A 16,727-nucleotide genomic window follows, 5' to 3' on the forward strand; every position below is an offset into this window, starting at 1 on the left:
ATTTGGAGTCCATGAAAGTCTGCTGTGACTCTGCTGAAGTCACAACATAAACTGGGACAGCAACACTACAAAAGCACAGAAAAATCTTTCAATACTCTGGCAGCAGTTTAACGTTTAATTTCTTAGGCTGTCGTGTTTCATCAAACAAGCCTTCATCACCTTCACGAGGCAGATATTTGGAGTGCCGCCATGCCAGTTTAAACAGAGGATATACTATATACACATAAAGTGTAATAGGTCACCCAGGATTATCTGAAAAGAGAAACAGGCTTTAAACCAGGCAACCCTTTGAGAATTTCGGTTACTAAAACTTAATTCTTACTCTTTGCATCATGACACTGTACATCCCCATTTGTTAAGAGCCTCTTGAGTAGTAAAGAACGTTGATTGCGAAATTTTGCACATCAGAAGGAGTGTTGTCTGCAGGAAACTGCAAACGCAAACGAAGTGGAATGGTAAAAAAGCGATGACATTAAAAGGTATCCTTCACAAGAGGTTTGGCCATAAAAACATCTCATGGCGAGACTTGCAACAGAATGTCACTGACTCCATCTTTGTATAGAGCCTTGAAGTTTGGGGGGGTTCCTCCTGAAAAATAGTTATCTGAGGAGTTAGACATATGGAAATAGTTTGAAATTAATTTGTACTCTCTGTGTGAATTACTGGACCAGATTCCACTCTCTCACCGGTTTATAGAAAAACCTGCTATAAACTGCTCCAAGGACACTGATGAGCTCACCAACGCAACAAAAGGTAGTCAATCGGGACGTCTTCAATGGGAAAATGATTAGGAGTCCTTGCTTAGGATGATGACGTTTTTGAAGTGTAAAGTTAGAGGATGGTTTTGTTCAGTGTGTTTTTGCCTTATCTGTCCTTCCTTTCTGTAGAAGGCCACAGTGCTGAAGATGATCAGATAAACCAAGAAATTCATCAAGAATAATTTGGAAGCAAACTTGTCCCACTCATCCTCGAGAAGCCTGCGCAGAGGCTTGATCTGGAGCATCTCAGGACAGTTCTGAGGCAACGTTCACAGGACAATTTCACATTAAAAACACCAACTTCCTCTGTTTAAACTGGCATGGCGGCACTCCAAAGGCCTTTAATATCTGCCTCGTGAAGGTGATGAAGGCTTGTTTGATGAAACACGACAGCCTAAGAAATGAAAGGTTAAACTGCTGCCAGAGTATTGAAAGATTTTTCTGTGCTTTTGTAGTGTTGCTGTCCCAGTTTATGTTGTGACTTCAGCAGATTATCACATTCACTCAGATCTTGTCTTGTTTCGGACATAATTCCTCCATTATCATTAATATATCCTTAGCATAATTTCCAAATATACTCAGATTTTTTGCATCGATGGAATTAGCATCACATATTTAATATTTGTTGACTTAATCTTTAATATTAATTATTAATATTTCTAACCCGAATGTCACTCCCCAAGACGACTATCTCCAACACAGAGTTGTCTTCGTTAGTATCAATGGAACTCAGGTCATAAAGTGAGGAGTGAACGGGCCCATAGACCCATTCTGTAAACTTCCTGGACTGGGGACTCATCTCCTCATCAACAAATTCACAGTGCAACATGTGCCTGAACAGCTGGCCAATGAGAGATCAGAAAGGAGATAATTATCTTGAGTGACAATACATTGCATCCTCTCATGCCTTCCACACACATGGCAGGTAGTGTTAATCTGCATGGGCGGACATCAATGTGTTTTGACAGATCATGAAAATTTTTTATGTTCAATTAATGTTAAAAGGCAATGCACCATGCTAAATAGGACTGCTACACATTAAAAGAAGGAAACTGTTTCATCAAGGTGCATCTGAAAATACACACCGAGACCTTTAGGCAAGATTGGGGTAGGTCTGTTTTTACTTTAACTTGGCTGCTAACGATTCTTTTTCTCTCTAGTTTGTTGTCCTGAAAAAGGATCTCGTCATACATCCTTGCACTCATATCTGTGTTTTCTGTTATATTGTCTGCTATGACCGCCAAGATGTGCAAGACAGTGTTTCCTTGTGAGTCTTTGTCAGTCAAGTCAGCTCTTCTGAAAGGGTTTTCCATGAGGAAGGAAACAGTATTGGGCTGGTTGGTTCAGGCAGCCAGTGACAGAGGAAGCTCTCCTATTTGAAACAAAAGGTGAGTTTAGTGATAAGATTAGGCCATAAATAACTGGGATAGAAAATGTAGCTTCTGGTTATTTTTAGGATGTAATTAGCCACCAAAATAAAAACCCAGTCCTGCATTGCGAAGAACTTCCCATTGGCTTTGGCTTGCACATCTGCTCTTTTCTGGATCAGCCGTTTCACACGGTCCCTTATCAGTTCATGAATTTTGTGATTGAGGCCCTAAACTTTCTTGTGACAAATGTGATCTGATGGACACTTCCAAAGTGCTTTGGCATTAGTTCCTATATTTTAACAGTATTTTATAAATGTACAGGTCAGGCACCACTTATTTATGGCCAGGCTCTACGCTGTTCACACTGCTCTATCTTTAAATGGATTTTAACATCCAAGTTTCAGAGTATGTCACCCTGAATGTACAAAATCTAAATTAAAATTAATTAAAAGCAGCTGTGTCCTGTGACTGGGTATGCAGTCAATAGCATTTGTGATGGTTGTAATATATAGATTTAGCATTCTACATTTTATGAGGCATATCTAAGTCAACCTCTCTGTGTGAGCATCTTTGACCGAGCAGATATTCCCAGACCACATCTCTTTACACATGAGCCCTTTTGCCCTAGTTCACTTTTGTTCACTCAGCTCTATACTCAGATGGCTTTGTACAGTCAAGTTTCACTTTCCAGAATTCACAATGAGAGAGACTTTCTATTGTATAGTATATGTTTATTTCACAAAAAGTGTACCCAAAGTTCAGGCACACTGATGATGTCTTGAATCTTTAACTGATTGCTGCACTCTACTCTTACGTGTATGGTTTCTCTCCTCTTTACCAAATTGTTTTCATATTTTTGAGGCCACATGGCTGTACTGTTTCAAACTAACATGGTCAGAGATAACAGCAGGACATTGTCAGTTATAAATAAGACACATAGAAGTGCTTCTTCCCTACATGCCTGTAAATTCGGGGCTCGAAAGTTGCTTATCATTATCTCGCAGGTAGTCAAGTAGGCCATTGACTTGAGTTGTGTCTGCCCTGGGAAGACTCTCTCCTTGGTGAATGCTTTACTGTAAATGTTGCCAACACCGGTACTATATTGTCTGAAATGTAGAAAATCATACAAGTCATACAATGCATTATGCAGCTCAAGATTTCCAACTATGCAATAATTAATGAATTGTTACAATATTTCAACACATCACAGGACCAGTAATCTTTTTATACAATGTGCAAAGAACACTTTGTTAACACAATATTTATTTATGAATCTCTTGGGGAAAGGATCCGGACCAGCTTGTGAATAAATTATGGCTTCAAACAAGCTGAAGCTTGTTTACCTGAAATCCGACACCATGTCACCTGATACCTGTCAGTTCCTAAAGGCTAAAATGCAATATTTTCACAGCAGCTATAGAACCACACTGATTTCTGTGTTGACATCACCAGTAGTCAGTCTGTAACATTTAATAATTAAAGGCCACATGCATAACCTGTGAGAAAGAAATCAAACCAGTTCTTCCACAGTAGAACGGGTTACCTAGACATTAAGACGTTGGTATCCATTAGGTGCAGGAATTATCTCTCTTTTCCAAGGAGCCAATCCAGACTATTCCCCTTCACTATCTGATATTATTTTATGCGGTATTAAATACTTGTTTAATCATATGTTGCCACTTGTTTGGACTGTTTGACACTTGTTACGGCTAATGGCGTTAAACAACACTTAAATGTATGTTTTGATTCAAAGTAATGTATCTCAGTATGGTCTGAATGCCTAAAATGCTTCACTGAAAGGTAATTTTATTAAACTTTGATTCTGATGAATAGTCATACCAATTAAGTTAAAGATTTGGAACTCAATAATAAAAAAATAACATTATTTGGCAACAGATACACAATACTACCACTAATAATAGCAACAGGACTACACGATTGATGGCTATAAAATTAATAATCTCATAAAAAGCTTCTCACATTTATTTGAGTTAGAAACTGTTTAATGTGAAATACTTAAAGTCGAAGCCAATCACGGTTCATTGTGCAACTTATACAAGTGTGAAGTGGAAACTTCAAACCTCCAGTGCACATATTAATAAGTATTTGTTTAAGTATTGGCAGCTTAGAGGTACAGCTGGTTGTTCACTAATTCAATAATTCCCCCAGCCCACATGTCGAAGTGTCCTTGGGCAACACACTGAACCCCAAATCGCTCCAGAGGGCTGTGCCTTCGGTGTGTGAGTTAGTTTCTTTGGACGGATGAGCAGCTAGCATCTGCCATCAGTGGGTGAATGTGATTTAATAGAGTGAAGCGGTTTGAGTGGTCTATCTACAGTCCATTTACTTATTTTTCAATGAGGGAGAGGGAGCAGATGTGATTTTAAGAATTTGTATTATTATTATTATTAAACTTTGTTTAAAAACACATATCAGACACAAATTAAGATAAGACAGAACTTTATTTGACCCGAGGGAAATTGTTGTGCAGCAGCAAAATATAAACAATAACATGCAAAAACCAAATGTACACAATTACTATTCAAAGCAGAGTGTTGTAATGTCTTGAAAACAATAAAATATTTGCACCCTCTAGTTTCTGTTTTTATTACATAGATTTGGTTTCAGAATCAGAAACAGAAATACTTTATTGATCACCGAAGGGAAACTCTTTGTTACAGCAGCTCGCCTTTACGTCAGTGCACACAGGAGAAAGTACTAGCAAACAATATGATACACTATAAAACACTATAAAAACAGGTCAGAAAATAAATTAAGTACCAGGTGGGTATAAGATAAAATAAGTGTGAAGTATCAAGTGGGTTTACCGGTTGATGATGATAATACAGTATAGTAATACAATGAAATAAAATAAGTAATAAGTAATAAGCAGAGGTGCATGTACTGTCGAGTTAAGTGTAGCTTATTGAGATTATTAAGATATTGCACAGCAGTAATGGAGGTATATAATATCATCCTGAGATGATTTGTTTTTCTTACAATTCCACTGAGGAAGATTATTATCATTATCATTATTATTATTATCTTTTGCATTTTTGTAACAATATTAGGTTGGATTTTGTTTGGGGTTGGACAGTCTAGTGTATTCATTATAGTGCTTTTCACTAACGTTGCTGTATCTTAAGTTTTAAAGTTGATTTAGGTGAAGTTAAAGAGACACAGAAAATGACTAGACTATATAATAAAGGCTTGAGCTTCAAACCTCAGAATCAGAATCAGAATCAGAATCAGAAATACTTTATTGATCCCCGTAGGGAAACTCTTTGTTCCAGTAGCTCTTCTTTACGTCAGTGCACACAGGAGAAAACGATAATTTAAACTATAAACAGGTCCGAAATAAATTAAGTAACATGTTGGTATAAGTATAAGATAAACTAAGTGTCGAGTACCAAGTGGGTTTACTGGTAGATGGTGAAGTACAGTATAAATACAATGTCACTAATTATGTAATAAATAATAGTAAAAGCGGAGGTGCATGTACTGTCGAGAGTAATTGAGGTATATCCGTAACAGTAATAAGAAAAACTAACAAGGGAAAACTAATATTGCACTTGAGTAGTAAACAGAATATTGCACAATTATTATTAAGATGTAATGCTCAATGTCCAGTTTAGTGACCTAGGGTCAAACAGACTAATCCTTAGAGGGAGGAGTTAAATAGTTTGATGGCCACAGGCAGGAATGACTTCCTGTGGCGCTCTGTGGTGCTCTTTGGTGGGATGAGTCTTCCACTGAAGGTGCTCCTTTGTTTAGCCAGCACGTCATGGAGCGGGTGGGAGACACTGTCCAAGATGGCGTGTAGTTTGGCCAGCATCCTCCTCTCTGACACCACCGCCAGAGAGTCCAGCTCCACCCCACAATGTTACTGGCCTTACGGATCAGTTTGTTCAGTCTGTTTGCGTCCGCTACCTTTAACCTGCTGCCCCAGCATGCAACAGCATACAGGATAGCACTGGCCACCACAGACTCATAGAACATCTTCAGCATTGTCCGGCAGATGTTGAAGGACCTCAGCCTCCTCAGAAAATAGAGGCGGCTCTGGCCCTTCCTGTAAACAGCCTGAGTGTTCCTGGTCCAGTCCAGTTTATTATCCAAGTATACTCCCAGGTACTTGTAGTCCTCCACAATGTCCACACTGACCCCCTGGATGGAAACCGGGGTCGCCGGTGCCTTGGTCCTCCGTAGATCCACAATCAGCTCCTTTGACTTTGTTGCATTGAGCTGCAGATGGTTCTGCTCACACCATGAAACAAAGTTACCCACCACAGCCCTGTACTCCGTCTCATCACCACCGCTGACACATCCCACCACAGCAGAGTCATCAGAAAACTTCTGAAGGTGGCAGGACTCTGTGTGGTAGCTGAAGTCTGTGGTGTAGATGGTGAAGAGGAAGGGAGAGAGGACAGTCCCCTGAGGGGCCCCAGTGTTGCTGACCACGCTGTCTGACACACAGTGCTGCAGCCGCACATGCTGTGGTCTGCCAGTCAGGTAGTCCACAATCCAGGACACAAGGGGGCGTCCACCTGCATCGCTGCCAGCTTCTCTCCCAGCAGGGCAGGCCGGATGGTGTTAAAAGCACTGGAGAAGTCAAAAACATGATCCTCACCGTGCTTGCCGGCCTGTCCAGGTGGGTGTGGATGCGGTTAAGCAGGTAGATGATGGCGTCCTCAACTCCCAGTCGGGGCTGGTAGGCGAACTGAAGGGGATCCAGGAGGGGTCTGACCATGGGCCGCAGCTGTTCCAGCACTAGTCTCTCCAGGGTCTTCATTATGTGGGAGGTCAGTGCCACCGGTCTGTAGTCCTTGGAGCCACTGGGACGTGGCGTCTTCGGCACAGGAACGAGGCAAGATGTCTTCCACAGAATGGGGACCCTTTGAAGACTCAGGCTCAGGTTAAAGACGTGTTGAAGGACTCCACAAAGCTGGGGGCACAGGCTTTTAGCACCCGGGGCTAACGCCATCGGGGCCTGCAGCCTTGTTCGAGTGGAGCCTCATCAGCTGTCCTCTCACCTGGTCAGCAGTCAGGCACACAGCAGAAGTTACAGGTGGGGAGGGGGAGTCGTCGGTCTGGAGAGGGCCGTTAGCCTGATGGGGAGGGGGGGAGCAGAGTACTCAGAGGAGCTTGAGGGCCGACAGCAGCTGAGTTAGAGGGGGGATGAGCAGGAGCCGGTGTGTCGAATCTGTTAAAGAACAGATTCAGTTCGTTGGCCCTGTCCAAGCTGCCTTCAACTCCTCTGCTGCCAGTCGGTCTGAAGCCAGTGATGGTCTTCATGCCGCTCCAGACCTCCCTCATGTTGTTCTGCTGGAGTTTCCGCTCCAGCTTCCTCCTGTACTTCTCTTTGGCCTCCCTGATTTTCACCTTCAGGTCGGCCTGGATTGCCCTCACCTCCTCCCTATTACCATCAGTAAAGGCCCTCCTCTTGGCATTTAGAATGTCCTTGATGTCTTTTGTTACCCACGGTTTGTTATTTGGGTAACAATGGACCGTCTTAGTTGGGACATTGCAGTCCACACAGAAGTTAATGTAGCCAGTGATGCACTCAGTGAGCCCGTCAATGTCCTCTCCATGAGGCTCACAGAGTGCATCCCAGTTTGTCACTTCGAAACATTCCTGCAGTGTCTCATAGGCCTCCCCTGACCATCTCCTCACTGTCCTTGTGGTCACAGGCTGCCTTTTAACCAGAGGCACATAGCAGGGTTTAAGATGAACCAGGTTGTGGTCTGACCTACCCAGAGGGGGCAGGGGGGAAGAGCTGTATGCGTCCTTAACGTTGGCATACAGCAGGTCCAGTGTCCTCTCCTCTCTAGTAGGACAGCTCACATACTGGGTGAAATTAGTCAGTGTTGTTGAAACACTGACATGGTTGAAGTCACCCGAGATTAAAATGAGTGCACTCGGGTGTTGAGTCTGTAGATGTGCTATGGCGGTGTGAGTGGCGTTGCACGCCGATGCCGGGTTAGCAGAGGGGGGGATGTAAACAGCCACAACAATGGCATGTGAAAATTCACGTGGCAGATAATATGGCCGGAGTCCCACAGCTAACAGTTCAATGTCCGGGGTACAGATACTCTGCTTGATAGTGACGTGACCAGGGTTACACCATCTGTTGTTGACCAGAACAGCAAGCCCGCCGCCTTTCCGCTTACCGCTCCCGGTGTGATCCCTGTCGGCCCGAACAGTCTGAAAGCCGTCGATGGAAACGTTATGATCCGGGATATCCTGGTGTAGCCATGTCTCTGAGAAGCACATCAAGCTACACTCACGGAACTCCGTCTGACTCCGGGCTAACGCCGTTAGCTCGTCCATTTTATTCGCCAGCGATCTCACGTTGCCCATTACGAGAGAAGGCAGACACGGCTTAAATCTCTTATTCTTAAGTCTCTTTTGTCTGCACCCCTCTCTCTTCCCTCGCCGCTTCGTTCCACCTCTGCATCCTCGGTGTGTCCTCCTCCAGATCTCAGTGGGGACATCGGTTGTCCTGGGCGCCATGCTGCCCGGCTTCAGCGCGATCAGCTGTTCCCTGGTGTAAACAATGCGGCCAAACAGCTGATCTGCAGCGGTGCCCCGACCGAGTAGCAGAAGAAGAAATTCCACGGCGAAAAAAAGTACAAAAACACTTTCTACCCTCATTTTCGCAAAGAGCGTAGTTTAAATTACACTTACACACAAGTTACAAAAGTTTGGAAGAAAAAAGTAAAGTTAAAAGTTGGAAAAAGTAAGACGACGAGACGGAGCTACAGCAACAGGCAGCATGCGGGCTGGCGCATGCGCACTAACAACCTATATTTGATATTACTAAGAGTAAATAAATTAAGGATTTTATAGAAGTCAGTTGTGTTGAGGACGAGATTAGGAAAGAGAAGTGGCATTTATGCATAATTTGTTAACTGTATGTCCGATTCTATATTCCTTGAGAAAGACAAAGAATGTGCGTGTTTATACATTGAACGCACCGTGTACACTTCAGTCAGTTGTGCGGATTCATTAGAGTTGATAATTACTTTCTTTTCAACACGTCATCAGGGGAGAGCGCGAACGCAGTCCCCCACTACCAGAAATTATGCAGTCGAGATTCCCACATTTGGGGAATTCGCAGAGGTCAGCTCAGCCGGAGTGCAATGGTTAAGCCTCGCCCTGGGTGAACCACCTTCTTGATCATGGTATCTCCCCTGCCAGGTAAGTATGAGTTGTACACATCAGAGGCGAGCCACTCTTTCACGGACAGACCGAGCTCACCGACGGTGCTGACAAATTAATAAACCCAGAGGCTATTGGGGGGGCGAATCTACAGGAATTTAACACACAAGAAACGGTTCTGTACTGAGGCTGAAAAACATTATTTTACACTATTTTACTTGATAAATAATGGCTATATTTCCCATCATGCAATGCTGTCTTCCCATGTTACAAGCTAACTTAAAATCAACAGTTTTATCTATTTTACCTCCTACACATGAGTAACAGCCCAGCGGCAAGTTCAAGCGAGACAAAGCTAAATCATACTGCAATCACAAGTTGTTTGATCCACTTTTGAAATTCAGAAGAATAAAAAAAACTAAACACACAAACCACACTCCCCCTCCTCACATTACAACCACTTCCTGTTTCTTTGTTTACTGCTGGTGGGCGACCCACATTCCTGCTACTGCCACCTGCTGCTCCGGAGTGTGAACAACGCTGGCCGTTTTACAAAGCAGGATTTTTAACTTGCTGTACAGTAAAACACACTGCAGTTCAACAACAGTAATCAGAATCAGAAATACTTTTATATTGATCCCAGAGGGGAAACTCTTTTGTTACAGCAGCTCACTATCACATCAGTGCACACAGGAATAGAAGTACTAAGCAAAAAATATAATACACTATAATACAGGTCAGAAAATATATTAAGTACCAAGTGGGTATAAGTATAAAATAAAATAAGTGTGAAGTACAAAGTGGGTTAACGATAATGATACGGTATAAGTAATAGTGCGTGACCTGTCAAGTTAAGTGTAGCTTATTTATAATGAGACGGAGGATATTGCACAACAGTAATAGAGGTATGAATAAATATCAATATCAATAAATAGGGAATTTTAAACTGAAAAGAGTATATTGCACACGTGTTAACACAGAATATTGCACAATTATTGACATAATACTGGCATTGATTATTGACTTCAAAAAGGGAGTAGTAAGCCCTGTGTTACAGGGTGAGGCCATATGATAGAGTGCCTCTCAGGTGTTTCTGCTGTCAGGAATATGGACATGTTGCTGCAGGATGTAGAGGAGGCAGGAGATGTGGGAAGGATGACTGAAATGTGGAGAAGTGCAAAGTGGAGAAAGAGCAAGCAAAGTGCCTGCATTGTTAGGGAAATCACTATACGGGATCAGCACAGTGCCCAAAAAGAATTAAGGAAGTAAAAATGAATACGATCAGAGCAGAAAAGGGATTGTCATACGCTGAAGCGGCTAAGAGTATGGAGAGAAATGGTGAAATGGTGGCAGTGCAAAAGGAAAAGGAGAAGAATGGAAATGAACATGATCAGAGCATCAATATGGACAAGAAACGATTTCTGGCATTTATTGCCATGGTTATAAATTGTGCTGCTGAAATAAAGGGGAAGTCGGAAAGGATTAATATGGTGCTGGACGCTGCAAGAAGATTCTTGAATGTTGTGGACACATCTGGAGAGGATCTAGATGTTACATTGAGGGAAGGAGTTGCACCAACTAAGACATTTGGGTCTGGGCTATAGAATGGACTATGGCATGGGATCACTTTGGGTGGACACTGTAAATAGTTTACACTGTGAAGCTGTTCAAATCCACTAGGTGGCGGTAATGCACAATTATGGATGCCAACCGCCTTAAAACTCAACAGAAGAAGAAGAAGATCAGTTTGTTGAGTCTGTTAGCGTCCGCTACCCTCAACCTGCTGCCCCAGCATGCAAAAGCATACAGGATAGCACTGGCCGCCACAGACTCATAAAACATCCTCAGCATTGTCTGGCAGATGTTGAAGGACCTCAGCCTCCTCAGAAAATAGAGGCAGCTCTGGCCCTTTCTGTAAAGAGCTTGAGTGTCCCAGGTACTTGTAGTCCTCTACAATGTCCACACTGACCCCCTGGATGGAAACCGGGGTCACTGGTGCCTTGGCCCTTCGTAGGACACACAGTGCTGCAGGCGGTGCTGTGGTCTGCCAGTCAGGTAGTCCACAATCCAGGACATGAGGGCGGCATCCACCTGCATCGCTGCCAGCTTCTCACCCAGCAGGGCAGGCCGGATGGTGTTGAAAGCACTGGAAAAGTCAAAAAACATGATCCTCACCGTGTTTGCCGGCTTGTCCAGGTGGGTGTGGATGCGGTTCAGCAGGAAGATGATGGCATCCTCAACTCCCAGCCGGGGCTGGTAGGCAAACTGAAGGGGCCCAGGAGGGGTCTGACCATGGGCCGCAGCTGTTCCAGCACCAGTCTCTCCAGGGTCTTCATTATGTGGGAGGTCAGTGCCACCGGTATGTAGTCCTTGGAGCCACTGGGGCGTGGCGTCTTCGGCACAGGAACGAGGCAAGATGTCTTCCACAGAACAGGGACCCTTTGAAGACTCAGGCTCAGGTTGAAGACATGTTGAAGGACTCCACATAGCTGGGGGGCACAGGCTTTTAGCACCCCGGGGCTAATGCCATCGGGGCCTGCAGCCTTGTTTGAGTGGAGCCTCATCAGCTGTCCTCACACCTGGTCAGCAGTCAGGCACACAGCAGAGGTTACAGGTGGGGGAGGGGTGGAGTCATTAGTGTGAAGGGGGCTGTTAGCCTGAGAGCCAGTTGAGGGGGGAGTAGGACTCTCCCAGGAAGATGGACGAGGGGGGAGCAGAGGACTCAGAGGAGTCTGAGGGTCGACAGCAGCTGAGTTAGAGGGGGGATGAGCAGGAGCCGGTGTGTCGAATCTGTTAAAGAACAGATTAAGTTTGTTGGCCCTGTCCACGCTGCCTTCAGCTCCTCTGCTGCCAGTCGGTCTGAAGCCAGTGATGGTCTTCATGCCGCTCCAGACCTCCCTCATGTTGTTCTGCTGGAGTTTCCGCTCCAGCTTCCTCCTGTACTTCTCCTTGGCCTCCCTGATCTTCGCCTTCAGGTCGGCCTGGATTGCCCTCACCTCCTCCCTATTACCATTCGTAAAGGCCCTCCTCTTGGCATTCAGGATGTCTTTGATGTCCTTTCTTACCCACGGTTTGTTATTCGGGTAACAATGGACCATCTTAGTTGGGACATAGCAGTCCACACAGAAGTTAATGTAGCCAGTGATGCACTCAGTGAGCCCGTCAATGTCCTCTCCATGAGGCTCACAGAGTGCATCCCAGTTTGTCACCTCAAGAGCTGTATGCGTCCTTAACGTTAGCATACAGCAGGTCCAGTGTCCTCTCCTCTCTAGTAGGACAACTCACATACTGGGTGAAATTAGTCATGACATGGTTGAAGTCACCCGAGATTAATATGAGTGCACTCGGGTGTAATCTATATATACTGTATGTGTCTCTGTATACGGCTAACTGCAAGGACAAATAATCATATAACTGGAATAAAGTGCACGCATGCCCAGTGTTTCTCGGGCTGTGAAACCACACTAGAGCAGAACTAGAGAGCAAAAGATTCAATCCAATCAATCAGAGTGAGGACTTCAGAATAAATGCATGTTTTCATATGTTTCTCAAATGTGGAAAGGGCAGTGAACACAGCACGTTTCTCTTTGCAATCTCCTTGTCTCATTCAGCAATTACTTCATTAAACAGTAGCATGCATGTAACATAAAACCACTTTGCAGCCTCATGCTGTTAATTCAAGGATAATTAATGCAACATTAATTTACAAAATAAGTGTGTAGTTAATTTTAATGAATAGAAGACAGCAGCGGTTTGTTAATTAACATTGAACATAGAGAGGAGGGGTGCACCGGTCCTGGACGTACTGCAATACCAGGTCGATGCGTGGAGTGGACGGAGCTAGCCCCTATTCCATCTCCCTGCTCCAAAAATCAATTTAATATATGGTCCCCGGGTAGGGGACGTATCAGATATTAAACTGATAAGAACAGATACTACACTTGATCTTAGCCAAAAGGCCGAGAAGCGATACTGCAAACAGGTCGGAGGCAACGACCTGGTTCCCCGCACCGGGTCCCTCACTGACGGGTCTGAGTTTGCGTTTCAGTAACAACTCCGCTCCGTGAGACAGAAACAAAGTGCACTACACACGGCAGACGAGTCAAAGAGCAGAAGTGGAAGCAAAATGTGTCATTTTAACAAAAGTAAGGTCGTCGCATGTTCAGATACGCAACGCTTCCTGGTCACGTGACACGAGCTGGTCCAATAGGAATTTAAAACGTGAGAACTGTGTTATTTACTGTCAGAAAGAGAGCCGGGACTTACATTTTAAACAAAATTAATGTCATGTGGATTATAAATGCGCAAAGAAACTTTAAAATCATGTAAAAAGTCCTCTGTGAAGGAAGAAAATATGTTTGATCTGTTAACTCTCCGACGAACAACAAACGGAGCTCCAGCGCACTCTGGCGGCGAACAGAGCGAACTGCACTCTGCGGTCGACTGCATATCCTCCACGTGCTCCTCATGCAAGTTAAACTGCAGACCTGCTGCAAAGTTACAGTTCATGCAGCTACAACGACTTATAAAATATATCCCTGTGATTTAAAACGTACATATATATAGTGTATGGATTGTTATTTTTTATTAATTGTTGTACTTATTATTGACTGCCGTCTGCAAGCCAAGTCTGCAAGCTTTCCTCTACTCTACTGATTCAATATTGATTGCAGCACTCTTGTTTACAATTTACAGAAACAGTTTGACTTGTACATAGTCATTGTATGTTGTTGCTCATTGTTGCTTTTTATATAACTACACACACACGTATGCACATTATAGCTAAAAGTTGATTTTTACATGTTTTTGCTGAACTGCATGTCTTTTCCTATCATCGTAGGAAGAGAGTGAGATTATGCACCTTGATACTTTGAACGCACCGTGTACACTGTTATTAAGCTGTGCAGATTCGAGACAGTTGACAATTAATTTAATGTTGAACATGTTATCAGGGGAGAGCGCGAACGCAGTCCCCCACTACCAGAAATTATGCAGTCGAGATTCCCACATTTGGGGAATTCGCAGAGGTCAGCTCAGCCGGAGTGCAATGGTTAAGCCTCGCCCTGGGTGAACCACCTTCTTGATCATGGTATCTCCCCTGCCAGGTAAGTATGAGTTGTACACATCAGAGGCGAGCCACTCTTTCACGGACAGACCGAGCTCACCGACGGTGCTGACAAATTAATAAACCCAGAGGCTATTGGGGGGGCGAATCTACAGGAATTTAACACACAAGAAACGGTTCTGTACTGAGGCTGAAAAACATTATTTTACACTATTTTACTTGATAAATAATGGCTATATTTCCCATCATGCAATGCTGTCTTCCCATGTTACAAGCTAACTTAAAATCAACAGTTTTATCTATTTTACCTCCAACACATGAGTAACAGCCCAGCGGCAAGTTCAAGCGAGTCAAAGCTAAAATCATACTGCAATCACAAGTTGTTTGATCCACTTTTGAAATTCAGAAGAATAAAAAAAAAAGAAACACACAAATCACACTCCCCCCCTCACATTACAACCACTTCCTGTTTCTTTGTTTACTGCTGGTGGGCGACCCACATTCCTGCTACTGCCACCTGCTGCTCTGGAGAGTGAACAACGCTGGCCGTTTTGCAAAGCAGGATTTTTAACATGCTGTACAGTAAAACACACTGCAGTTCAACAACAGTAATCTATATATACTGTATGTGTCTCTGTATACGGCTAACTGCAAGGACAAATAATCATATAACTGAAATAAAGTGCACGCATACTGTTTCTCGGGCTGTGAAACCACATTAGAGCAGAACTAGAGAGCAAAAGATGCCTAAAAGATTCAATCCAATCAATCAGAGTGAGGACTTCAGAATAAATGCATGTTTTCATATTTTTCATTAAATGTGGAAAGGGCAGTGAACACAGCACGTTTCTCTTTGCAATCTGCTTTTCTCACTCAGCAACTACTTTATTAAACAGTTGCATGCATGTAACATAAAACCACTTTGCAGCCTCTTGCTGTCGATTCAAGGATAATTAATACAACATTAATTTACAAAATAACTATGTAGTTAATCGTTTAAGTGTAAGAAAGTCAGTACTGTTTGCACCTTCAATTAACATTGAACATAGAGAGGAGGGGTGCACCGGTCCTGGAGGTTCTGCAATACCAGGTCGATGCGTGGAGTGGACGGAGCTAGCCCCTATTCCATCTCCCTGCTCCAAAAATCAATTTAATATATGGTCCCCGGGTAGGGGACGTATCAGATATTAAACTGATAAGAACAGATACTACACTTGATCTTAGCCAAAAGGCCGAGAAGCGATACTGCAAACAGGTCGGAGGCAACGACCTGGTTCCCCGCACCGGGTCCCTCACTGACGGGTCTGAAGGCCGGCGTCACGCTTTAACTACAGGCGGGGAAATAAGAGTAAAGCACGACGGACGACAGTCGAGGAAACTGTCGCAGTCGCTACATGGATGTTATTTTAAAGAAATGCACGCATCAACAAATGTGGCTCCTCGGCGCTTCCTGGTCACGTGGTGCCTTATAATCCAATAGGAATTGAGAGCAGGAGACGCACACTTGCAACAACGTTACAATACACACAGCTGTGTGTGTATTTTGCATTGATGTTAATGCTAACACTTGACTGATCGTGAGTCCTCTGCGGGAGAAACAATGATGCGCTTTTTATGACAAAGCGTCTGTTTTCAAAAACAAAAGGAGCTCCGACAGTCTCTAGTGGACATAAGACCTAACTGCAGTTAGCACCAGTTTACATACAAAAACACAAATGCTGCAGCAGCAAATGCTCCTTCAAAAGCTTAAAAAAATGCTTTAAAGTGCAAACTGGAGATTACAAAGTCATGTCAATATCAGATCAGTGTCTTATTTTCTGACTGCCTGCTGTACAGTTCAGGATGCTTTGGAAAAGGTTACAAACCTGCCTCTCTAATAAATGCAGTGGTGGATTGTAAGTACACGTGATAAGTACTGTAAGTACACTTTTGAGGTACTTTACTTGAGTATTTCAAGTAATACTTGAGTATTTTTAATTTCATGCTAATATTGCACTACATCTACAAGAATAGTTCCCTTGCAGATTAAAATTTGATATACAAACCTTATAAAATGGTACATTATATGTTAAACTGTCCAGCAGTATGAGTTGGTTTACATATCAAAATGCTGCTCACACGTGTTGCTTGTTTCACATAAGATCTGGACTCTAATGTCCTCCAAACTGTTGTTCTGATATGTCTGAAGAACGAATAACTGCAATTTCTCTGTAATTCACAAAATAATTAGTACTGTTTATACAGTAATGTTTATAATATAATTGTCTTTTAATAATTTATCAGGGGAGAGCGGGAACTCAGTCCCCCACTACAGAAATAATGCAGTCGAGGTAAGTTTTCATTTTATTAAGTCAATATGGCTGACATGAGCTGAGG

At 43.4% G+C, this 16,727-nt stretch overlaps 4 non-coding genes across 4 annotated transcripts; all 4 read right to left on the bottom strand.

The window, feature by feature from the left end:
* Positions 1–9,169: 9,169 nt before the first annotated feature.
* On the bottom strand, positions 9,170–9,333 carry LOC122879700. The gene has a single exon (XR_006378754.1). It is a non-coding gene; the product is annotated as a U1 spliceosomal RNA (small nuclear RNA).
* Positions 9,334–13,066: 3,733 nt separating this feature from the next.
* Positions 13,067–13,257, bottom strand: LOC122879715. Its single transcript, XR_006378769.1, has one exon. It is a non-coding gene; the product is annotated as a U2 spliceosomal RNA (small nuclear RNA).
* Positions 13,258–14,235: 978 nt separating this feature from the next.
* Positions 14,236–14,399, bottom strand: LOC122879711. Its single transcript, XR_006378765.1, has one exon. It is a non-coding gene; the product is annotated as a U1 spliceosomal RNA (small nuclear RNA).
* A 1,005-nt stretch (positions 14,400–15,404) lies between these two features.
* Positions 15,405–15,595, bottom strand: LOC122879716. Its single transcript, XR_006378770.1, has one exon. It is a non-coding gene; the product is annotated as a U2 spliceosomal RNA (small nuclear RNA).
* Positions 15,596–16,727: the final 1,132 nt, after the last annotated feature.

This window comes from Siniperca chuatsi, linkage group LG7 (genome assembly GCF_020085105.1).
Source record: "Siniperca chuatsi isolate FFG_IHB_CAS linkage group LG7, ASM2008510v1, whole genome shotgun sequence".
Lineage (NCBI taxonomy): Eukaryota > Metazoa > Chordata > Actinopteri > Centrarchiformes > Sinipercidae > Siniperca > Siniperca chuatsi.